The sequence below is a fragment of the Vulpes vulpes genome, chromosome 4, assembly GCF_048418805.1.
Source record: "Vulpes vulpes isolate BD-2025 chromosome 4, VulVul3, whole genome shotgun sequence".
Taxonomy (NCBI): Eukaryota; Metazoa; Chordata; class Mammalia; order Carnivora; family Canidae; genus Vulpes; species Vulpes vulpes.
In genome coordinates, this window is record NC_132783.1 from 118,921,028 (window position 1) to 118,946,976 (window position 25,949).

The window sequence follows — 25,949 nt, forward strand, 5'->3', positions numbered from 1 at the left end:
AGTGAGCTAGAAGAATTCACGGGTTCATTCACTATGCTTAGTGGAATGATGGAGGGTCCTCTCTGTGCCAGATGCTGTCCCAGGTGCTGAGGAGTCAGAGATGAATTAAGAGCCCATCCTGCTCTTACTTGCTTAGAAATTTCAAAGGGTTTATGCTTTTTTTTTTTTTAATGCCCAAGAGCATTATGGGTATTGTTCCTAACCTGTCAGATGAATTGTTTATCTTATCGACATTATCATCATTGCCATTATCATTAGAAAAAGGAGGTAGAGCCAAGGAGAACAAGGAGTGTTGGGAAAAGTTTCTAGCATCCGATGGGTCCTAGTGTAGAGGGCAGAGTGGCAAAGTGGAAAGCTGTTTGAGCTTTGGGGAACGTGTGACACAGATATTGTGAAAACCTGAGTGAAAAAAAAAAACGTAGACTGCCAATTGCAACTCTTTGCCTTTTAAAGCATTTCTGTTTTAAACTCTGTTGAACAAATGTAGACAGGAGAACTAATCTGTTAATTAGTTCAGATTAGAACTAATCTGTTGGTAATTTTACTGTGTAACTTTCCAAAGTTTGAAAACATTGACCTTATACAGTTATCTCATTTTTTTTAGGTTATAAAATAAAGCTTAGAGAAGGTTCATTGAATTTCCAGGTTATTCACTAAGTATTTACCTTTAAAAAAGAAAAAAAAAAACCCTTTGCTTCATTTTTTTTCCCTAAGATCATAATAGTTTTGCTTTGTTTGAAAGAGCTAATCAGCTAAGGCACTTCAAAGGTGCCTCTTTGACTTTGTGCTCTTAATCTAGAGTTTATGATATTTCTTGGTGCCAAGATGAGAGACTACCTATAACAACTTTGTACCTTCTTCTGTTTTCTCTCCTCCAGGTACTTTATGACCCAGACTGCCTTTTGGATCGGAAAGATATTGGAAGCTATAAAATGCACAAAGCCAGGCTGTGTTATCACCCGAGTGTTCAGAAGGACACCAGCCCTGAGTGTGTGCCCCCTGGCACCCATCACATTCTCCTCTGATCTCTGACTCTACTTCCCCAGTCCATCTCTGGGTAGAAGATAGAGGAAGCCAGATTCAAATCTGACTGCTTGGGGCTAGATGTCCATCCTCAGTGGTGAGTTAACTGTGTCCTGCAGGCATATCTGTTAGAAAGTGTGGGGAGCAGCCTCTCTGCTTTAGCAAGCTTGTCTCAGGCCACACCTACCACTCTGAGCCCTGAGAATGTAACCCTCGCATGACTGTGAGGACAGTCCATTTGGCCTCTGGAGCCAGGCTGCTTCATTTCCCATGGCTCTGAGCCCACTTGTGATCATATCCCTGCTCTAGTCTCCCTCAGCACAGCAGATGCCAGCTGGTGTTCCCAAAGAGCTATGGTATCAGTGCCCAGCGCTCTTTTCAATTAAAAAATATTTTTAAAACATTTGAAAGGAAGTATATTGTTTTTTTCCCCCTGATTATCAAGGAAGCATACTGCATGCAGAAAACTTGGCAAATACTAAAAGGTATAACTCAAAAAAGCAATGAACCATGATTCTGCTATCCAGAAACAACCACTGCTGTTTTATGAAATTCTTCATAGAGGTTTAATCCTGGATCACAGGCCATTCTGCAACCAGAATACCATTAAACATGCTGTTAGGCATTCTGGTTTTCTTTTCTTAACAATATTTTCTGAATATTTCCTCATATCATTTAATGGTCCATGATATCATGTTCAGATATGTGTGTGTGTATATAAATAGACATAATGCTTTCTAGTAATTTCTTCCATAATTTATTTTTTTCTTCCATAATTTAAAACATCCCTTAGATAGAGAACCATCCAAGATTCCTGTATAACATCAATCCTCTCTCATTTTGATGTTTTACTCCTTATTCTGGGCTTTTCCGGGCCTAATTGCATTGTCTTCGTGTTTTATTTTTTATGTCAAAGCTTTAAAAAGTGAAATAATGAAGTGTTGATAGGAAAAATGATAGTCATCCTTCTATCTCTTTACGACCAAAGAATTGGTTGTCTCCAGAGAAGATAATTTTTTGTTCAAGTTCATTTATCAGGACTGTTTAAATTTGCACATTACAGAAAAACCAGCTGTATTGGTTAGGAATAAGTTTACTAAATATAATGAAAAATACAGCTGTGTGAAAATGTTGGTAGTTTTTGATAAGGATTGCATTGAATGTGTAGATTGCTCTGGGTAGCATAGGCATTTTAACAGTATTCATTCTTCCAAGCCATGAGCATGGAATATTTATCCACTTCTTTGTGTCTTCCTCAATTTCTTTCATAAGTGTTCTACAGTTCTTAGAGTACAGATCCTTTACCTCTTTGGTTAGGTTTATTCCTAGGTATCTATCTTACGGTTTTCCATGTAGTTGTAAATGGGATCGGTTCCTTAATTTCTCTTTCTTCTGTCTCATTGTGTGCATAGAAATACAACTGATTTCTGTTCATTGATCTTATATCCAGCCACATTGCTGAATCCCTGTATGAGTTCTAGTAATTTTGGAGTGTAGTTTTTTGGGTGTTCCACAGAAAGTATCATGTTATCTGCAAAGACTGAGAGCCTGACTTCTTTGTTAATTTGAATGCCTTTTATTTCTTTTTGTTGTCTGATTGCTGAGGCTATGACTTCTAGTACTATGTTAAACAACAGTGGTGAGGATGGGCATCCCAGCCATGTTCCTGACCTTAGGGGAAAAGCTCTCAGTTATTACTCATCCATCAGAAAGGCTGAATACTTACCATTTGCATTGGTGTGGATGGAACTGGAGGGTATCATGCTAAGTGAAATAAGTCAATTGGAGAAAGACAATTATCATATGGCTTCACTTATATGTGGAATATAGGAAACAGCACAAAGGATCGTAGGGGAAGGGAGGGAAAACTGGATGGGAAGTCATCAGAGAAGGAGAAAAACCATGAGAGATTCTCAACTATAGGAAACAAACTGAGGGTTCCTGGAGGAGAGGCAGGTGGGGGGATGGGGTAATTGGGTGATGAACATTAAGGAGAGTATGTGATCTGATGAGCACTGGGTATTATATGCAGTTGATAAATTGTTGAACACTACATCTGAAACTAATGATGTATACTATATGTTGGTTAATCGAATTTAAATAATAAAAAAATATAATGGAAAATACAAATTAATAGTAACTCAGACATGTTATCATTTATTTTCTCAGGTAAAAGAAGCCTGAAGAAACACAGTCTTTGCTATGTAAACTCCACATTCATTAGGAACCCAGATTTTGTCAGTTTTCCGCTTCCTCTTGGCTTTTATCTTCACAGTTTCAAAATGCCTGCTGCTATTCCTCCTTCCACGGGAAGGAGTAAGGAGCAAAAGAAATATGGAATGGGAATCCCTGGGTGGCTCAGCAGTTTAGTGCCTGCTTCAGCCCAGCGCATGATCCTGGATTCCCAGGATCAAGTCCCACATGAGGCTCCCTGCATGGAGCCTGCTTCTCCCTCTGCCTGTGTCTCTGCCTCTCTCTCTCTCATAAATAAATAAATAAAATCTTTAAAATCAAACAAACAAGAAAAGAAATATGGAATGTCTCAGGCATATCGAGAGGCTTGAAGAAGTTTTCCTGAAAGTTCCATATAGCACGTCTCTTTAAATTTCATTGACCAGAGCTCATCTATGTGCTGGGAGGCTGGGAATATAGTCATTCATTTGGAATCAGTGCACCGTTGAATAAGATTAGGGTTTTGCTATTCAAAGAAGTAGATGAAGAATATTGGGCAGGCAATAAAAAAATATTGCTTTACATAACTGAAGAGTTCAAAGGTTATCTATGGCTTCAGGTATAGTTAGATGATAATATCATCTGGACTTCAGATTAATTTCTCAGAGATTCTTACTCATCCATCTCATGCCCTGTTTTACCCCCACACTGGGTCTCCCTACAATGGTAAAGATGGCTATAGCTCTTCATGTGATTGTATCCTTATAACTCATTGTTCAGGGAGGGAAGGAAATGTGCCTTTCTGAGACTTCTCAAGGGAAGCAAAAATGGTTACTTCCCAGACTTCTAGCAAAGTCTTTGTATCATTGGCCCAGAGTGCGGCACTTGCTCACACCTGGATCAATCATTACGAAAACAACACTTAAATCATTGAGAGGTTATAAATATGTCCCTGGGCAGCCCTGGTGGCTCAGCGGTTTAGCACTGCCTTCAGTCCAGGGCATGATCCTAGAGATCTGGGATCAAGTCCCATGTCGGGCTCCCCGCATGGAGCCTGCTTCTCCCTCTGCCTGTGTCTCTGCCTCTCTCTCTCTCTCTCTCTCTCTCTGTGTCTCTGAATAAAATAAATAAATAAATAAAATCTTAAAAAAAAAATATTGTCCCTGAAGACCCAAATTATATGCTTTGTTGCACTTCCTTCCCAGGTGATTATAGAAACAAGTGCATGTCCCTCTAGTTCAAGTCTTTCTTTTTTAAAACACCATCAAACACCTTTACCATTTCTCTAAATTTCCTAAGATCTTATTTAAACTAATTTGCCTCTTTTTGTTTCTTTGTGTAGAGATGTCTCTTCTATGGTCAGCCAGGCCAAATTAGAACAAGTGCTCCCAAGACCAACCATTCTACCTCCAAGAGGTAGATCTGGAGCTCAGAAAAGAACTCTGGGCTGACGTGCAAAACGTAGGACTTGTTAGCTTACAAATGATAATTAAAGCACGCATTGTGGATGAAATAGATTCAGGGCCTGTAGAGAGTGAAAGAAGAGGAAGGGCTTTGACATTTAAGTGTTAGCCAGAGAAGGAGCTGGGAAAAGAGACTGAGCTTTCAAATCTCAGCATCAGAGAATCGATGAATTGGGAGAATAGCAGAGGTGATGTTGAACTTTGCATCTGGAGCAGGGGCTCTTGCTTCAGCGTTCCTGGCAGATGGTACTCAGCCTGTGTTTTGGTACCTCCAGTGCTAGATGGCACCAAATGTTGAGACAGTCTTACACTAGGCTGGATTGTTTCTCTCTAATATCCTGGCCCCTCTTCTGCTTTCTCGTGCATCAGAAATCTTGCGTGCTTTATTGTTTCCCTCTGCACAATTGCTCTTGATATTTCAAGCTATGAGATAGTGAAGCACCCAATATGTATAATGTCATCAACCATTAATGTTGTTTATACCTTCTTGTTGTTATTGTTATGATTTTTATTTCATGACTGCTCACAGCAAAGCCTTCAAAGTCAAAGAGCCTGAATTCTAATCTTGGCTCTGGCACTTTTTAACCATGTCATTTCATATCAATACCAAGTTCCTGAACTTTTCTTAGCACACAGTGACTAGCAAATAGTATACAATCCATAAATATTTGTTATGTAATAACCAAATCATGACAACAACAATAATAAATGCCATGAGCTCCATTTGCCATGTATGCCTGATTAACCTGCACAATATATTGAAATTATCTCTGTCCGGCCCTATTCCCTCTAGCTGGCTCTGAGGGCTTTAAAAAGAGGGATCTATCCTTCTTATTTTTCATAGCCCCCATGGTCGAGCACAGGGCCTGCCACATAGGAAACTAGTAAATCTTTTGCGAGACAGATGTTTATCAACCCCTATCTACCCAGATGGCCTTTTTAAAACATGAAATGATAGTTCAAATCATCCACTGACCATCCTATTGTAAGTGGCCCCTTTTTCTCTGTAAGAGACCCCAAAGGAATACCACACCTACACCTCCAACTTGAACATGTCAGCCATATTTACCTTGTCCCTGTCTGCTCTGGCCTCCTGCATCGCCCACAATGCTGCCACTACCATCATGAGACCATCAGTGCCTATGGGGTGGTAGGGCTCCTGAGTGACTGGCCTCTCCAGGTGCAAAGACATAGCCTTCTCCCCTGGTCTGAGCCCAACCTTATTAGTTGGGCCCTTGGCACAGATGTTTCACTTGTACTCAGCCTCCCATGAATCCTTTCCAAATACCCCTATTGGTTTTGTTTTGTTTTGTTTTGTTTTGCTTCTGACTCTTTGTCTACAGCTCAAACCAGTCCCAGGAATCTGGTGGGGGTGAGAGGTCATTCCAAATCTGCCCACCTTCCTTCTTGCTGAAGCTTCTACCCTCTTTAGAGCTTCATCTTCTGGTAATAGGACAACGGTGTCCAGGTTTATGCATGGGACAAACTGATAGAGGGCAGGGGAAGATGGGCAGTGGGGAGGAGGACAAGACATATTCATATTAGCATATCTAGTAAAACATGTCCCATTAAATATAATATTTAAAATTTACCCTAAAATACCCCATTTATGTTAAAGCTCAGTTTTGCCATATCCTCAATGTGCTGGTAGTCAAATAATTCCATAAATTTGCCCAAATCTGTAGAACTCCACGCCACAACAAAGAAAATAAAAGCTAATTTTACTACATATACATTTAGAAATAATTTGTAAAACTTCAGTCGTGCCAGAGTTTTGCTTGGTAGGTCACACTCACTCTGCCTGTCTCCTGAGTCAGCTGTTCTTGGACACTTTATTTTCTAGTTTTCCTTCCCAATAGACTAAATATTCATTTACTTGATTTTTATTGATAATAAAACATGACTTCATTAATGGCCTTTTCAAATGTAAATAGATTAAACCCAACAATTTCAGGAAGACTAGAGGACAAAGAACAGCTAAACACAAAAAAGGGCCAGAGCCTCTTATCTGCATGCGATAACTCTGCTCGGTCACTCTATATCAGCTTCTATTCTCTGCTGCTTCAGGCAGTTGGCTTTTCAGTGTTCAAACAGCTGGTTCATAAAGACTTTGCCACATAGCAAGTTACTAAGAACACCCTATCTTGGATTTATGTGGTCTCATATTCTCTTGCCTAATCCTGTTAATTCCCTTTACACTAGACTGACTTCCGGGCACCTCTTTCCTAGTGGGAGGCAGCCTGAGGCTTTCTTCCTCCTCCTGTAGCTCTTCACCCACTGTTTGGTTGCAGACAGATGAAGTCAGTGCATCTGAACCACCTGTTCTGTTTCCCAACGCCTCCTTTCTCCTGAAGCCACATCCTCCCGTAGAAGTAAGGGATCATTCTTTCATGCAGGGGTGGGGAGGATGTAGGTTCCTTGGTTCCCAGGCAGTTCTCACCTCTTGAAAAACATACAAGCCCTGAATGCAAATCCAATTGTCTGGGTCATAGTTCCATCTGTTCAGCTCTTACCAAGGGAGCATCCACGCTAAGTCAGGTACTTTCTCCAGTGCAGAATCTCTTGCAGCTTATGGTTTACAAAGGAGGCAGAAAGTAAGCAGGTAAATAAATACTTGAATGAATTAGTTACAGAGGGAGATAAGGGCTGGCAGCTACATAGACAGTGCTAGGACAGAAAATCATGGGATAAGGATAAGCGGTCAAGAGGAAACCACTCTATAAATGGAATATTTGGGCAGAGCCAGAGGAGAAGCATTTCAGGTCTACGGAAACAGTAAGTGCAAGTCCTGGGCCAGACAAGGGATGCCTGTGACTAGAACCCTGAAGCACAGTGTGGCTGGAGCACAGCAGGAGAAAGCACTGTAAGCTGGGGCCTGGGGCAGGAGAGGGGGCAGGTCCAGGATGACAGGAGCTGAGCCGCAAGACCCCATCATAGGTCTGACCTGGATTTGGGGAGTGGGAGATAATCCTGCACTCCAGGACGTGGTAAAAAATAAGAATAAATATAGCCCTCTCAGGGAGATTTGATTCTTACAAACACCAAATCACAGAAGGTTCTCCATTCACAACTTCATTTAATGGAAGTTTTGTTAGAAGTTGTTTACCGACACAGAATGGGTTGTCTATAAAATAAACTGAGGACTCCTGTGAACGACCCATGTGCCTGTGGATGCCACAGTGTCTTGTGCTAGGGTCTCACTTTTTCTGTGCAGTTTGTTAAAATGAAGCCAGTGAGGATGCCCCGGTTGTTCAGTCAGTTAAGTATCTGCCTTCAGCTCAGGTGATGATCTCAGGGTCCTGGGATTGACCCCACATTAGGCTCCCTACTCCATGGGGAGTATGCTTCTCCATCTCCCTCTGCCTGCCACTCCACCTGCTTGTGCTTTCTCTCTCTGTCAAATAAAGTCTTTAAAAAAAAAAAATGAAGCCAGACACCCTGGCTTCATTATAGGAAAGGTATTCACAGTTTGGTTTCCATGTCTTTGCAGCTATGTTAAAACTCTTTGTTCAACTGTTTAAATTTTTAGCAGCAATTAAGTGGATGGAAGGTATGCAGGCTTCAAGTTTGTGAGTGCAAGGGGACTACTGATTTATTTCAGCAATTTGGATTGCAATTTGGATTTGGAATTTAATTTCCATTTTCTCCGAACAAAGAAGATTTTTCTGTATACTTTCTCTCTCTCTCTCTCTCTCTCTCTCTCTCTCTCCACACCCCCCTCACAGTTTCACAGTTTCATTCTGTAACGATGACATCCAAAATGAAACAAGTTTAAAACAAGCTTTGAGACTTTTAAGATAACCCCCATAGTGTGGTGCTGATAAGGTATTCACTCCATGGCAGGCTGTTGGGCAATAAGTACATAATAGGATATTTGTACCACAAAAGTAAAGAGAAAAATAGTATGTTATTTGTTTCTGCAGACTAGCAGAAATATGCAAAAGAAAACCTCAACATGTTTCAAGTTTATAAATGTAATAATGGAATCAAATCGAAGACTTCATCTCCTCTGAGTTGGGCTTGGTAGCTCATCTGAACTATTTATACTGGAGGGTTCCTAGCAGACAAATCAGACCTGGAAACTGGAACTGCCCAATACCTGGCACAGTGCAGGGGTTTGTAGGGGCCATTTATTATTTTTATGCTGCCAGCTTCCATTTTACCTTTCTAACAGCTCCCCAAATTTACTGGGGAAATAAAATTTCCCCCATGATATGCAGTCTTGAAGGAGGAACCAGATGCTTTCCCTCCTTAATTTCTGATTCAGTGAGTGAAAGAGGAGACACAAAGTTAGGCTTGGCCAGTCTGGGGTATATTCCAAGTGACTCTGACCTTGGGTGGGTGGCCCAAGGATGGAGAACTGATGGAGGCAGTTCACTGTGTCAGGAAGGATGGTACATCATCCTGATGGAGTTTCTCTGTGAACCAGTTGCTGTACTTTCTGCTTTTTTGGTTTTCTGGAGCTCTCTGGGTAACTGCTTCTCCAAGCCTAGTTCCTAGCATCTCAGGAATTCTGTGAGTCTTTGAATAGTGTTCCAATAATTTCCCTTTTGCTCGGGTTAGCTAGAGTCCTTTTCTGTTGCTTGCTACCAAAGGCCTTAATTGAGATGGTACAATAAACATTTCTAGAGCTAATGAATAAATAGAAGGAAGACAGGCCCAGATTGTATTTCAAGATTTTGTGACTTTTCTTTTGTTGCAATCAGAGAATTGAAGCTCATCTGTGAATAGGTTTTCTTGGAACTTGGGAAGATACTAAAGTTTTATATAACTTTCCTTTTGAAGGCAAAGCTGGTTTTAAAATAATTGAACCTAACTTCTAAATATATGCTTATTGTCTGGTAGTTAGAAAGTACAGATAAGCATAATAAAGAATGTAAAAATATTAATACAAATCTTTCTATGTAATAAATATCAATTGACAAAATCATGTTTAATACCCGAATGGTATATCTCATGGTAGAGATGATATATTTAGTGAATCCCCTGTTGTTAGATATTTGGGCTATTTCCAATTATTTACTATCTACTCTTCCAATAAAAGATCCTGCCGTAGTGAACACCCTCTTAGGTAAGTCATTGTGTACATAGGCTTATTACTCTTAGGACACGTTTTAAGAATTGGGATTGTTGGGCCAAAGACTTTGCATGTTTATAATGCTTTTACTCGAAATAATAGCCCTTTTTAAATAGGGCTGCTTAAAAAGAAAAAAAGAATAACTCTTTTATTGTGAGACTCTTCTTCAGCAAAGGCAAAAAAAAAAAACCCATAAACAAACATAAAATAAAAAAATGAAAAATATATGGTTCAAGCTAGGCATCAGCATCTCTTATTTAAAACCTCATTACATTAACTGAGGTGTGTCTTTTTTTTTTAAGATTTTATTTATTTATTCATGAGAGACATAGAGAGAGGCAGAGACACAGGCAGAGGGAGAAGCAGGCTCCATGCATGGAGCCCGATGTGGGACTGGATCCCAGGTCTCCAGGATCAGGCCCTGGGCTGAAGGCAGTGCTAAACCACTGAGCTACCTAGGCTGCCCAACTGAGGGATTTTTATTGATCACTCCAACTAAATAGAGACCGATGGTACAAGAAATATTTATTAATAGCCTGTCTGCTCAACATAATTGGACACTGCACTTGTTTTTTCCACCCATTCATTCAGAAAGCACTTATCGAGTCCCTACTATGTGCCTGCCATGGTGCTAGCGGGGAGGGAAGACCTGGTCTCTGCCTTGGAGGCACTCACCATCCAGTGTGCCATGCAGACCCACAAGTAAGTTGCAAACAGCACAGTGTGGTGGTAGCTGCTACAGAAGAGAGATGAACACACTGTCGTGGGAGCAGAGAGCCAGGAGCAATTTCAACCTGTGCACTTGGAGTCCTGTCCTCAGTCTTGTTCACTTCTCTCCCATTAGAAAAAGCACCCTTGGATATACCTAGAAAAAATACTAAGTTCTGGAGAATCAAAGAAGGGAGAGATCAGATACAGTGCTATAGAACCCATACACACTGAAAAGTATTGGGGCTGGCCAGTCTGGAGGAGGACATGGCGCACGTGGGTACAGATGACAGAAGAAAAGAAGGTGTACAGGGAACAGACCCCTGGAAATCCAAGGTTTTGGATAGGGCAAGGTGGCTGAAAGTAGGATTGCTGTTAATAGCAAGAGAAGGCACTGGAGTGTACCTTCATGAATAAAAGAGGTGCATTGCAATTAATTAGCTGTTGCGAATGCAACAAGTTACTTAGTGGATTAAAACAACACAAATTTATTGTCACACTATACCTCTCTAGCTCAGAAGTCTGACACGAATCTCATTGCACTAAAGTCAAGGTGTCTGCAGGGCTGCCTTCCTTTCTGGAGACTTTAAGGAAGCTTCTGTTTCCTTGCCTTCCCCAGCATCTAGTGTCCATCTGCATTCCTTGTCTTGGGCTGCTTTCTTCCACCTTCAAGGCCGGTAACAGCTGGTCAAGTCCTTTGCACAGCACATCACTCTGACCTCCTCTTATCCCTTGCTTCTACTTCTGTGGACACTTGAAGGATCCGCCTGTACAATCAGGGATAATCTCTCATCTCAAGTCCGTAACTTAATCCTATCTGCCAAGTCCCTTTTGCCCCGTGAGGTAATCTACGTACAGGTTCTGGGGATTAGGGCACGGTTATCTTTGGGAAGTGGATTTCTGCCTCCACAGGCATTAGGTTTTAGCGATCCAGAGTGACAGCACTGGGATCTGCCTGAGGAGAAGCATGCTGGCTGATACCAGGAAGGAGGACAGGCTGGAGGGCAGAGACCAGGTGGAAGGCCCTTCTTATGATTCCAGAAAAAAGTATGACTCAGGCCAGTGGGAATAGGAAGGAAAGGACAGATGCCCGTGGCAGAATGGGGATAGACTCTCTGGGAACTGGCAAGTGGTTGAGTGGAGAGTGGGGAGAAAAGGAACAGAGGTAGAGTCGTTCAAGATGACTCAGGCTATGCGCTCCCCTGAGTGTGAGGATAATGGTGTCATTTATCAAGAGTGTTTGGTTTAGGGAAGTGGCATAGTGATAAATTTAAGTTTGGATCTTCTTATCATTAGAGAAATAACTTGACAGCTTTTCCACTATTCGATTGCTAATGGGGGACAGAAGATGAATAAAGATTCAAGAGCTATACATGCGAGGGGGAGAAGTAATGGGTGGGAAAGGCTGGGAGGGAGAGGTGTCGAGGGGGGGACAGGGCACAAAGAAGGTAAAGAAGAGATGTACAGACCGACATGGAAAAAGGGAGAAAGAAGAGAGAAAAAGTGTACGAGTTAAGATGGGGAAGAAATAGAGACCATGAGGAAGACAGACAGGGCCTGGCAAAAGAAGGGAAGAATGAGAGGGCTATGGACAGAGAGATAAGCTGAGAAAGGGACCCGTTCCGGATTTCTGGCAATGAATAGGTTGGTAAATTTAAATTTTGAGTTCAATCAGGTTGTGCTCACAATTGTAAGTTAACAATTTTTAAGATAGTCTTGAGAGATTTCTCTGCTTTCAGAAGTTAATTGCTGTCACATCTTCTGTGTTTTGTCAGGTGTCCAGGCAGCCTCAGTAGGCCTTGTGGGGGTGAATTGTGCCCTCTGGAAGACCCCCTCACCTGTCTCACCCAAGGCAGACCCTCATTGTGTCTTCCCAGTGTGGCCTGTTTAACTTTTTGTTTGTTTGTTTGTTTTTATTTTTTGTATTCTTTGTATATTTTTTGTATTGGAGTTTGATTTGCCAACACATAGCATAAAACCCAGAGCTCATCCTGTCAAGTGCCCCCCTCAGTGCCCATCACCCAGTCACCCCCATCTTCCTCCCACCTCCCCTTCTGCTACCCCTTGTTCGTTTCCCAGAGTTAGGAGTCTCTCTCTCTGATTTTTCCCACTCATTTTTCTCCTTTCCCCTTTAAAGCTTCTGCACAGCAAAAGAAGCAGTCAACAAAACTAAAAGACAACCTACAGAATGGGAGAAGATATTTGCAATGACATCTCAGATAAAGGGCTTGTACCCAAGATCTATAAAGAACTTATTAAACTCAACACCTGAGAAACAAACAATCCAATCATGAAATGGGCAGAAGACATGAGCAGAAATTTCACTAAAGAAGACATACACGTGGCCAACAAGCACATGAGAAAATGCTCCGCATCACTGGCCATCGGGGAAATACACTTTCAAAACCACAATGAGATACCACCTCACACCAGTGAGAATGGGGAAAATGAACAAGATGGGGAAACAACACATGTTGGAGAGGATGTGGAGAAAGGGGAACCCTCTTGCACTGTTCCTGGGAATGTGAACTGGTGCAGCCACTCTGGAAAACTGTGTGGAGGTTCCTCAAAGAGTTAAAAATAGATCCAGCAATGGATCTAGGACCCAGCAATGGCCTGTTCAACTCTTGAATTGTTTTGTCCCTGGGACTTGAGACCTTTGTCAGATACGTTGAGGAAAAGGTTCTGCTTTCTTCCGCGGTTCCTCGCAGCTAACAATGCCCTAAGTGACAGCCAGGAACTCTGGAAGGCTCAACACAGCCTGTGCCTTTCTTGTCCCCATTGTACAGATGGGAGCACAGAGGCTGGCCCCAGGTCTAACCGGGCGCTCGAGGTCCACGGTGGGCGGAGCTGGGAGACCAAGGAACCTGCAGATCAGGAAGCCGAGAGCGGGCTAACCGGGGCCCGCAGGCCCCCCAGGATGCCAGGCCGGCGGGGCGCTGCCTCTGGAAACCTTGGGCGCAGCCGGTCCCAGGGAGCAGGGAGCTGGCCCTGAACCCCGCTCCCACGCGGGCCGGCCCGGGCAGAGCCAGAGGCCCGAGGAGGAAGTGAGCTCTGCAGGGGTGGGACCTCCCGGCTCGGCCACCGCCAGCGCCTCCAGCCCCTGGATTTGCCGTCTTCCCGGAGGGGACGCGGGGCGCTCCGAGAGGTTGACCAACTTGCCCAAGGTCACCCAGGAGCCGGCGCGGGCCCGGGGCAGCGCTCGCGCAGGGGAGGCGGCCGCGGCCAGCCCCGAGGGCGAGGGCGAGGGCGAGGTCCCGGCAGCGCCGTCGCCGCGCCCGGGCCACCCTCCGGGGCACCCTCCGGGGCACCCGCCGGGGCAGGGGGCGTGGAGCGCGCGCAGCCCGGCCCCACCGGCCCGGGAGGAGGACGATGCGCGGCGCGCGCAGGTGAGCGGGGGCCGGGGTCCCGCCGCCGCAGCCCCGCGCCCGCGCGCCCATCCGCCGGCCTCCCGCGCGGGGGCTGGAGCCGGCACCCGAGGGGGCGGCGGGGCGGGCGCAGGCAGCGGCTGGGAGCGCGGCGGCGGCACTAGCGCGGCTCCGCGGCTGGGGGTGGCCGCTCCGCCGTGCCGGGCGCCTGCTCCCTCGCCTCGGGCGGCGGTAGGTGCGGCGGGCGCGCGGGGCCGGGACCCGGGAGCCCGCGGGCCGGGGGTGGGGGGGTGCGGGGGGCTGCGGCGGCCGCGCGGGGCCGGAGGGGTGCGCGGCGGGGCGGCGGCCCCGGGGGCGGGGGTAGCCCCCGGGGGCGAGGGGGGCGGCCCCGGGGGCCGGGAGGTGACCCCCGGGGGCCGGGAGGTGACCCCCGGGGGCGGGGGCGGCGGCCCCGGGGGCGGAGGGTGACCCCCGGAGGCGGGGGGGGGGCGGCGGTGCAGGACGCGGCTCTGGCGTGGGACCCCCCTTGGGTCGGGGCTGCTGCCCTGCGCTTGGGTGCGTGGGGACTTGTGAGACTGCCTGTTTGTCCGCTGTGTGTGTGTTAGGGAGAGGGGGCGGGTAACATGGCCAGTGCATCCAGAACCGTGTGTGTAACTGGATGCATGTGTGGATGCTGAGCCAGGTCCTGGATGTGTGACGGCGAGCGTACCTCCCTCCCGCTGTGTGTGGCAGGACGCGGATGCTCCTGGTCGTCTACCTGGGCTGTGCCTGTGCGTGTGAGTGAGTGACCGCGGGCGTGTGGGCGCGCGGTGCTGCAGGAAGCCTTCACGGCCACTGCCTGCAGTTCGTCTTTCACAGAATCCCCGATACCCATTTCAGGTGCGTTTCCCCTCCGCGGGCTACCCAGTGTGTGGCACTGTGCTGTCAGTTGCTTCTGGAAGAAGTGGCTGTTGAGACAGGAGAGGCGGTGGCCAGCAGAGGTGGAGAGGTCATGGCCACCAGCTTGTCTTCCCAGAGGGCAAGGTTAAGCGAAAATGTTGGCTTGATTTCCCATTTGGTCCACTAAAATGAACAAGAAAATGTTTCTTAGGTGGAGTTTGATGGAAGGACACAGAGAGGAGCTTGCCTTTCTTGCCTAGATATTGTTGACATGGGCTCCCTGGGTTCATAAGGCTAGAGGTGACCCCGGGGGGGGGGGGGGTGTGGTGGGCAATGGGGTCCCCAGTGTTTGCCTGGTGCCTGTGTGGAACTTCGGCATCCCTGGTGAAGGAGGAGGAGCTGCTGTGTGCTGCCGGTGAGCACAGGTGGTGAAGGGAAAGGACACTGTGACAGATGCTGTGCCCTAGAAAGAAGGAAAAAAGTCAGGACAAGGGGACGAGACTCGTTCAGTTGTGAGGAGTGGCTTTCACCCAGGAAATGATGAGGTGGAGAAAAGTAGTAACAAGTAAAGAAAGTGTTCAGTATTCTCAAGTCATGTTTTAAGTCTATTTTTCCCATCTACTCTTACCCTAAACTCTCTCTTGTGTTTGCATCACTTCCCCCCATGGGAAATTACTATTGCACAATTGAGCGTAATTATTATTGCACAGTTGAGCAGGTCGCCATTTAAGCTCCAGGAGAATTGGAGCAACCCTGAGCTAGTGGGAGTGCCAAGGAACGTTCACTTCAGGGCCATGTTGAGTGCGCTGAGGGCCCAGAGGACAGTGGTACTCTTGGTTTCTCTGAGTTATCTGGATTTCATTCCTGAAGCTGGTCCTCCCAGGGGCCACAGTGGCCCCACAACCAACACACTGAATGTGTTTCTTTCTACTCAACTTCTCCTGGGCCTCACTGACACGGTTCATCCCCTCACACCGGTGTCTGAAGTTCACAGATGAAAGAACTGCATTTGAAACCCAGCAGAAGCGACCTGCTGCCCACCTCCTGACCCTCGCCCCCCATCTGTTATTGGGCCACCACTGTCCCCCAAGTCATTCTGGCCAGGAACTAAAGTTACCTCCTTAGATTTTGTCCTCATCAGTTGGCAGCCACAGCTTGATCAGAGGGCAGGGCTTATCTCTTTTCCCTTAGGACTTCTTCAGTCTAATTTTCTTTGTTTGTTCTTTATCACCACTGCTACCACCTTATCAGGTGAACCCCGTATTCAGGGATTTCCAGAGATGGGAACAGTTGAAGACTGTCATCGCTGAAAAAAACGCAAAACACATACTCTGAGGGGACCCTTGTTATTATCACTATCTGATTAGCAGGTTAAGTAAGTTCTTTGGAAGGATCTGGATCTTCTGAGGATGGTAGCGTTCTGTGACCTAGACTGAGTCCCTTGGCCTTTCTAAATTTCAGTTTCTTCATCTGTGAAATGTGATAGAAGATTTCAATTGGAATCTTGTTGCTAAGGTCAATTTCTAAGGTTTCTTCCAGAAACAATTTACAATTCTCTGATGTGTTCTCTCAGTGAGAAACATTGCCCCTGATGACTTAGGGTCGTCTGCCAATACCTAACCATCTTTTAAAGAAGTTCAGTATGTCTTTAGGGAAAGGAACCAGGCAAAGGGAGAAGGGGTGGAAACACATTATTGACTTAAACTTGTGGTTGAGGGTCAACTGTCCACATTAAGCCTTGGGCTTGAAGAAGTCTTACAGGTCATCTGTTCTCACTTCTTCCATACCGTTGCCTTTTTGAAAATTGAAAAAGTGTTAAGTCTTATTAAGATAACTTCACACAATGTTGTAATTCAGGGTTTCTCAAATCTTTGTATTATTGACATTTTGGGCTAGATAATTTTTTTGTTGTGAGGTACTGTCCTATGCATCATTGGCTGGTCAGCAGCATCTCTGGCTCCCATTAAATGCCAGGAGCAAACACCCGTTGTCATGACCAAAGTGTGTCCTTGGGGAAGAAAATCCTTTCCCATCCCCAGTCCTTATTGAGAATCACTGTTGCAGTTCAAATACAAGTCTTGTGGCCTTGTACAGAAATATCTTTGAGAAAGTAATTTAATAAGTAGTTGAACTTGTGTGTTGCTAGCTGCTTTTCCACCCCCCTTCCAACTGAACCACCCTCACACATTTACCTTTATCCCTCCTGGTTTCTCACTGCCTTGTTGCTATGCCTGGAAATGCTCAAGATGTTGCTGAAGGCTGAGAATCATTTTGGAGACATTATCATAATAATCCTAATAGCTCACATTAATCCAGCTCTTATTTTGTGCCAGGCACAGTTCTAAATGCTTTACGTGGATGATCTCATTTAATCTTCATTAAGAATCCCGTGAGAGAGATCCTTTTATTGCTACCCTTTGCAGCGATGAGGTGACTCAAACTCAGGTGGGATAACATGCTCAGGGTTCTCTGAGCTGTGAAACGGTGGAGCTGGGTCTGACTCGAGAGTATGTTCTGAGCCCCCACACTACACTCACTGTCTTGCATGAATGGGATCTTGACGTTACAGGTGGAAATGAATTTAAACCACTTCTAGTTCAGCTGTAGAACCAAGTCTGCTTCTAGGAAGGCTAGAAACTGAAGTTGGCAGTTGTGTTCAGTTGAAACGATGTGATTTCTGTCTTTGTCTTCTCCTCTCTCTTTATCATGAAGCTTATTCAGAAATAGCTCCAAGGTGTAAGCAGAGGGAGAGGGATAGGGGCAGGATTGGGTACACTGGGGGCAGGATGGGGGGCTCAGAGAAAAGGAAGGATGGAAAAAAGGAGCAAACAGTGGATGAGGCATTTCATTTTCCAGTAAGTCCTCTCATCTTGGAAACTGTAGATATCGCTCTAGTCATTAAAAATGAAGTTGCCATATTTTTATCAACTCCCTCCTTCTGTATTCTTAGCTTGCTCTCACTCTAACATGAATGCTGTTTTCTAACATAAATGCTGTTTTCATGCTACCGAGGCAGTAGAAGGTGGTACACATTAGGACAGAGGGACACGAAGTGTAATGTAAATGGCTGGCAAGTAGGCTTATTGATAGGGTAATGATGACCTTACCCATTACCGTTAAGTTTGACAGTCCAAGGCAAGCCCTAAGAAGGCCGACTGCTTCTTCTAAGACCCTGTATTAACAAAGCCACAGGTCTGGTAGCTGCCAGCGAATAAATCATAGAGCCTTGGTTTTGCAAGCTTCCTAGATTGGTTAAGACAGCAGCTCTCAAACTTTGGTGAGCTCCAGAATCATGTATTGGATGTGCTGACACACAGATTGCAGGTCCCCATCTCCAGAGTTTCTGATTCAGTCTTTCTGGTTTGGGATCTGAGAATCGGTACTTTTGACTACGATCCCCCGTGTTGCTGATGCTATTGGTCCAGAAACCAGTATGAGGACCACAGGATTAAGACTGAGATACCTGAATAAAGTTTACAACCCACCTTCCTGAAATGTCTGAACCACAAAAAAAGTTATTTTGAAGGTAGCTAAGCATTTAGATTAATGAGAACCAATGGTTAGAGCAAAGATTGAAAGAACAGTCACTGCTCAGGACTAGTTCGCATTTCCCTTGAAGCTTCTAAACTTTACCTCTCATTCTGAACTTCAGAAAAGCCTTTGCTTTTTTCTGAGCTTTGGTACTTCTAGGTTAGATTAATTCAGATCTTAGATCTTTTCCTGCTCCCTACCTCCTCACACCGGCCCATGGCTACTTCATTTGCAATGATAAAAATCCCTCATTACTCACAGGATAATCCAAATGAAAAGTTCTTAAACATCCAATCTGCTGCCAGATACCTTCTGACCAGTTCCTCTGGGATTGAGAATGGTTTGTTATCTGTCCATTCAGCTTTTGTTTCCTTGTAGTTCCTTTGCATTTTTTCTGCATTCAAATCAACATTAGTACCATGAAGAAACCCAACAGAAATCCAAGTCGGAACATTTCCATATCGCTGATTAAATTTTTAAAATCTCAATCAGAAAAAGTTTCTTTTCAAACCAGATTTCAAGCTCCATCAACCCCTTCCTTCTCAACTCAGCCTCTGCCTCTTTTTGCACAGCCATGCATCCTTCACCTGAACAAGGTGACTCCAAGTACTTGCTCAGAAAGATCTAGCTGTTTGGAAGCTCAGAAACCTGTTATTTAAATAACGTTTCTTGAATATTTACCAGGTGTTGTGGAATTGTAGACACCTGGCCTTCTTTGATTTTTATATCAAAACCCTGACAGAAGATGTGTTTCTCTCATTTACAGATGGAAGAACCAAGGCCTGGAAACTTGAAGCAAACTCTTATCTGTTAGGCTAATTGTATTAGTAAATATATGTTTTTGTTGATACATAATAGGAGTCAATATTGGCTTGCTTACGCAAAAATTGGAAATTATTGGAAGGATAATGAGGCTTTTCTCATGTATTCATGGAATTAGATCCCAGGAAGAATGAGGACCAGAACATCCCCAGAGAACACAGCTCCAGGAATTCCCAGTCCTTTCTCCATTGCTCTGCCAATATTGTGACACATTCCCAAGAGTGCGTCTCTCAGCGGAGAGAATCTGATTGGCCCAGTCATTTATCACCAAGTGGTCAGAGCAGAAGCATGGTTGCCATGCGGCTCACTGTTGGTAATGGTATATATTCCCAGTACAAGTGGTCTGATGGACACTTGAATGAATGTCTCCTGTGTCACACAACCAGTGTGGCAGAGACAAGATTTGATCTCAGGTTTGACTTAATATCTAGTGTTTTTCTCCTACCAAAGGGACGTCTGATAGTGAAGCACATTAATTTGGCATGTATTAAAATGACCTGTTTTTATTTCCAAGGTCCCCTCATGTTAGGCATTCCCAGCATGGGGTTCTGCTGCTTCCATTTGTGCGTACTTTTTGGTTTCTGATATGTCTGTAGCTGCATCTTGGCTCCTCTCTGTCCATCTGGTTTCTATGCCATGTGGCCTGGCTTCTCATTCTGCTCATGCGTGTCATGGTTCTGGCTCACCTAGCACCACTTTGACTCACAGATCATCAAATCTGAGGGGATCCATCATCTTGTCTTCTCTTTTATCTGTACAGTAAATAATATTGATAATATAGGACAAGCACTTATTGTGAACACTCCTGAAAGCTCTGTATCTCATCCAACTCTTGTAACAAACTTGCTGATGCCTTTTTTATTTCCCAACATTGTATTGTAAAAAAAAATTTAAGAGAAAAATTGAAAGAATTATATGCTGAACCCTCATATACTCATCACATAGCTTCATAATTAACATTTTACTAACTTGCTTTCTCATATTTCTATCTATTCACCTCCCTATCCATTCACCAGTCCATTATTCGGATGATTTTAAAGTAAGTTTCTGTTTCTTGCTCCCATTTTTATAATTGGGAAACTGAGACCAAAGCAGTTGACATGACTTGCCCAAGGTCACCACCTCTTGTGGAGGGACGATGCTGAGATTTAACACTGGCAGTCTAACTCCCAGCACTTTCTCTAGCATCAAACAGCATTATATCTCCTGGAAAATGGGAGGGAAACACTCACTCAAGGTCATTTAGTGGCAGGGAAATGACCAGCACCCAGGTCATCTGATTCTCAAGCTTCTGAAATTTCCCACATTAAATAGTTGACCCACAACATTGACCACAATAAATAGTTCACTTTGAGAGTAAAGGTAGTGATTTCTTTGCTCTGCAAAGATCTGCAGGGTTGGTACTTTATAACCTAACCCACATTTCTGTAAAATCTGATTTTTGCCATTGGTGATTTTACAAAACTAATACACTCCCAACATTTTAGAATAATTTGTAGCAATGACAAGCTAGAGAATTACCTTTTAGATAACTTTTCACCCTGTTCAGAGGACTTTTACATATGTCATCTTATCTGAACTTTATGAGTAGTAGCAGATCTGCAAGACAGGTGGGCTGGATATCTTAACCATACTGAATAGCTGGAAACCTAGGGATTATAGAAGCAAAATGAGGAACTCAGAGTCACAAGGTGCTGAGAACAAATTTGGACCTTGGTGAAAACAGCCTCTTTACATCTAGTTTTTGAGGAGATACATAAATATCTAGTTAATAAAATTGAGCTTGGAAAGTTGAGATGGGGAGTTATTGAGATCCCTTATGGGGTAGCTTAGTGATCGAAGGTCTGTGTTCTAAAGCCACTGCCTGGTGTGGCCCTGGACAATGTCTCCTTTCTATGCCTCAGTTTCTTCATCTGTGAAACGGGTACAATTACAATACTCCTTCAGAGTGTGGTGTGAAGATGCAATGAAAAAACACATGTGAAGGGATTAGTACTTAGTGTGTGCTCAGCAAATACCAGTCATAGAAATATAGGATTCTTCTCTTCTGCATTAAATGGGCCCTTCTAAAATCAATGGGTCTAGATAAATCTTTTTCCTGAGGGGTTTGTTTAGGAACTGTTAGAGGGAGAATATGCTTAGCAGCTTTTGGGGAGGTGACTCCTTATTAGTCCAGGAAAGATTCAGATTCTGCTCAAGAATTTCCATCCAAGCTGTAAATAGCCCATGTCCTTTGAGATTGCACTAGGATGCTTAATTTGATATGATAGTCAGCACATGATATCTGAAGTGGAGAGTTCTGTATAAACTATTTGCTAGCCCAGGAGGTTCAGAAGGAATAGAAAAGAGGGAGGAAAGAAGAAGTAAATAGGCTGGCCCAGACCTTTTTCTTGGCATGCGTAGCAAATACTATAATCCCAGTCTTTCTGCCAAGAAGACATTTAAATAGAGAGGGAAAGCTCTTAAAAGGGATTTCAGAGGGATGTGCTCACCTGAGTGGATTGTACTTCATCCTTGCAGAGTTGCCCAAAGTGCTCTCCATGAATCATCTGCACCAAAATCACTGGGACATTTGTTAAAATGCAGATTCCTGACCTACTGATTCAGAGATCCTTTGAACCAAGCACCCAAATCTACAGTTTTGCAAGTGATTTTAGCTACTTTAATGTTAGAGAACCACTGTTGTCAGCAGCGTAATTCTGCAAAGTTCAAAATACTAATTTTGAAAACTTTATTTAGATGGAATGCAAATTTTAACTTGACTTCCTCTCAATTCCAGGCCTCTAAGGGGTGGGTACCAGATGCTCCTGGCATTCTGAGACTCAGCTTTTAGGGGCCTATCCTGTAGAGAAGAGGAATAATTTCTATAACCACGTCCCAAAGTAGAGGAGATCAGTCCCCAGGTCCATAGCTGCCTTCATGGAGAAGCAGAGTAGGAAACATCCAGCCTCCGATGACTGGGGCACTGCCAAGCTGGAGACCACCTTGTCACAATAGCTGGCTAAAATTATATTGAGAACTCACTGGGCACTTGCTTTGTAAGTATTCATTTTCATTTATTTTGCAACAATCTTGTGAGGTTGGTATTATGCTTATCCTTGTTATATACAGATGGGGGCACTGAGGCTAAATTTTCTTTCTTTTTTAAAAAAAATATTTTATTTATTTATTCATGAGAGACACATAGAGAGGGGCAGAGACACAGGCAGAGTGAGAACCAGGCTCCTCGCAGGGAGCCCGATGTGGGACTCAAACCCCGGATCCCGGGATCATGACCTGAGCCAAAGGCAGCCACTCAACTGGTGAGCCTCCCAGGCATCCTGAGGCTAGGTTTTCTAAGTGATTCCTCCAAGAGCATAACTGGTAATCAATAGAACTAAGACAGATTGCAAGGCCATAATTTGAATTGGGTGGCAAACTTCCTGACTGGCTGCCTGTTTTTGTATGGCCTGTGAGCAGAGAACGGAGTTTACAGTTTTTTTTAATTGTTGAAAACAAAAAGAATACTCTTTTGTGACAAATGAAAATTATATGAAATTCAAATTCGGTGTCCATAAATACTTTTTTTTATTGGAAAACAGCTGCACATATTCATTTACGTATTGTCTATGGCAGTTTTGTGCTATAACATCTTAGTTAGGTGGTTGTGATAATGACTCTGTGCTCCAAAAAGCCTAAAATATTTGGTAAATGGCCCTCTACAGAAAAAAAGAAAGAAAGAAAGAAATGCCAACCTCTGCTTTAAACCACTATGCCGGGGTCTCCCAAGCTTCAATCATTTGAGTACTACCTTTGTGATTCTTGCCACCTTCTCATGCCATCTGGAGCATTATCTGTGTAGCACTTTTCTTTAGATCAATTAGTTTTCCTTAAATAAATTTATTTGACAAAGAAACAAAAATGTAAGTGAAACCAGTGCCAACTGCAAGCAATAGAAGGTAGCTGTCAAAGCAAATGCGACACACACAAAGCAATATATCGGATTTTAGCTAGATAGTTGTAACAGATATCACTGTCTCTCTTGTTTTCCTGCAGACCCCTCACCATTTCTCTGTACACCATCCTGATTCCCAGTGATGACTCTACATCATCTTTGGAGGGCTGCCCTTGGTCTGCTATAAATGACTATGCTTACAAGCACAAAGCTCTGAAAGTTCCTGGGATACCATGGCCCCCTGTGGATGGCCGTTAACCATGATAAACCATGGTTGTGGGAGTATTAATACCCCAGCGACCTCCCTGAGTGTCCACGATAATTCTGAGGCATGTTTACATCATTTTCCAGAGCTTCCATGTGAGATTAAGCTTCCGTGGCTTCAGAACACATTCCTCCTTGGCTGCCTTTCACCACCACCCCCCCCTTCTCTGTCTCATTAGTCCTCTGTTAGTCTACTTGCACCTGACAAAGAACAATGTGCATTTATTTGATCCTCACCTCAAGATCTGCTTCTCGGAGGACCTCAGGAAGATAATGTGTTTCTAGCAAAAGATAGTGAGCTTGGGACCTCTTCTTTTCTTATAAAAGAGAGATTACCAAATGTCAGGAGGGTTTTGAAGATAAACTAACACTTATTTGAGTTTCTTTCTTCAACGTAAATAACAGTGATTAAAATAGAAAATGAAAGAACACATTTTTAACCATATGATCTAACAGTACTTAATGCTCTATCCACCTACTGCCTAATATCTTGTGCTGTTTCCAGTGGCATGAGAACCACACTTGGGGAATTGATGTTTTACCTTCAAGAGTGGTCCCCAGGCCAACAGCATCTGCAGTACCTGAGAACTTGTTAGAGATGCAAATTTTCCACTCTAACCCTACTGAATCAGAAACTTGAAAGTATCCCCCCCCCCCATTGTTTTAACAAGCCTGTGGGTGATTCTTATGCATGCTTAAACTTGAGAACCTCTGCTCTCCAGTAAACAGCCTCTTTAGTTCTGCTCTCATTGCATTCCTGGATTTCATCAGAATTCAGAATCATCTCAGACTTGCTTCCTCCCTTCCACCGTGACTGATTGACTGCTTTTCTGGCCTCTGTGGGAGCCTCCCAGCGAGGTGGATCTTGTTGCTTGCCAAGGCACACGGGTCAGTAACTGGACAGCTCTGAGGTTGGATGACCTACCTCAGAGTGAGTCTCAAACTTGAGATTCCATCTCTCCTTTGGAGACCCAAAGACAGGACTACTTCCTTCTCTAGTTATCAAGCAGAACTTTCATATCCTGTTATGCCATTCATTTGACAGACAGATGAGGTTGTGTTCAAATTAGGGGTAAGTCATTAATCAAGTGATCAGAAATGTAAATAAATTGTATATACTTAAAGGAAATCCTCTATATAATAACTATTTAGAGGAAATCTCTGCCTTTAAAAATATCTGATTTCTAGAAGTACTCTAGATGTATTCTGTGCAGTGTTACATGAAATGGAAGTCCGTGTTTCTTCTTTACTTTTCCTATAGACCATTCTTTTCCCCCAAAGGTGGTTGAGTATGCTTCCTAAGTATTCTTTTATTGTTAAACGCTATTTTCAATATCAGTTTTCTGACAGAGGGGCTACAATTTCCAGCTGAGAAATGTGTATTTATCCAAAAAGAATACTTTCTTAGTCAATTTGAAAAAAAGTTAAAAGCCATTTTGCATCCGAATTGTACATATTTGCCTGGTGGTCCCTTCAGGATAACTGAATTGGCATCTATATGGGTTTCCAGTTATGGGAATGAAACAGCTGGAAGCTTTTTATTTAGGAACTAGATCTTCCCAGATGACTTAATACCAATGGCATTTGACTGCCATCCCTAGAAAGACACTTGCTAATGTATGCTCAACTTCTAGAATATAGGCTCCTTCTCTTTTTTTAATGCCTTACACACCACCATTTAGATGTCTGGATAACAAGTAAGATGATGTTTTCAATACTGATTTGTAAAGAGAAATTTTTTTTTTTTAAAAGTGTGTATCAACTGAGGTTTAAAAAAAAGTGCTGAAACAGCATTCTACAAATTTCTAATATTTTCCAAAACAAAGTCCCTGTAAATAGCTGTGGAGAAGAATTGTTTTTCTTCTATGGAGTGAGAATTTTCACAGTTGCAATCTTTTGCATGATCTAAGAATATTTTTCATAGTAATGGTTACTAGGCCATCATGATCACCATGGGATATAGAAGCTATGAGGATGGCTGTGTTCGGAACCTGGTGATATTGTATTTGATGCAAATGGCCATTAGTGGGCTAGGGCATGTCAAGAAGAAGGTCAAGAAGAAGCTTTTGTCAGTTAACTCTTATCAGATATCTGGCCTTATTTAATTACACTTTACACTGCTTTTCTTTTTGTCCTACCTGCTCAGAGATGTCTATGCTTATGCTCAATAGTAGGTGAAGCATATTTGAGACAGTATATGTGAATTGAGCATGCATCGTTTTTTAAAATTGGGAAATGATTCAAAACACTTGATCTTTTTCTGGGGATATGAAAGGCAAAAGTATTATTATAGACTGTCCCAGTCCTATAATTGTACTGGATGAAACCCTATCAGTCACTGAAATTATAGTTCTCATTTATATATCCTTACACACATGTTGCTTGGATGCCTCCAATGACAAGTGACTTGCCTTTTCAAAATTTCTTTTAGCTTCTGAGAAGCTGTAATTACTTGAAATTTCTCCCTTTGCTCCCCCTGCCTAGGACCCACTGGCCCAGTCCGTTCTACTCTTGGGGGAATTGAGAGTCTGATTGGTGAACAGACTTGCTTAATGATAAGAACAGTGAGTTAGTAGCAGGGTCAGGCTGATAACCCAGGCCCAGGGACTCCTGGTCCAGTGCTTGCTGCTTCCATTATGTCAAGCTCCCACCCTCAATTTGGCTATTAAGATAAATAATGTTTTACTTATTGCTGACACTTGTCCAAA

The 25,949-nt window shown here is 43.6% G+C and overlaps 1 protein-coding gene across 2 annotated transcripts in view; it reads left to right on the forward strand.

Annotated features, from left to right (window-relative positions):
* Window positions 1-13,731: 13,731 nt before the first annotated feature.
* Window positions 13,732-25,949, forward strand: part of HTR4 (5-hydroxytryptamine receptor 4) — a 142,441-nt gene continuing 130,223 nt past the window's right edge. The window contains exon 1 of one of the 2 annotated variants that reach the window (XM_072756921.1): window positions 13,732-13,832. The gene's annotated coding sequence lies outside the window, so the exon portion shown is untranslated. Of the gene's footprint in view, window positions 13,833-13,941; window positions 14,043-25,949 lie in introns of those variants that run through there. The other variant, XM_072756922.1, reaches the window with a different exon arrangement.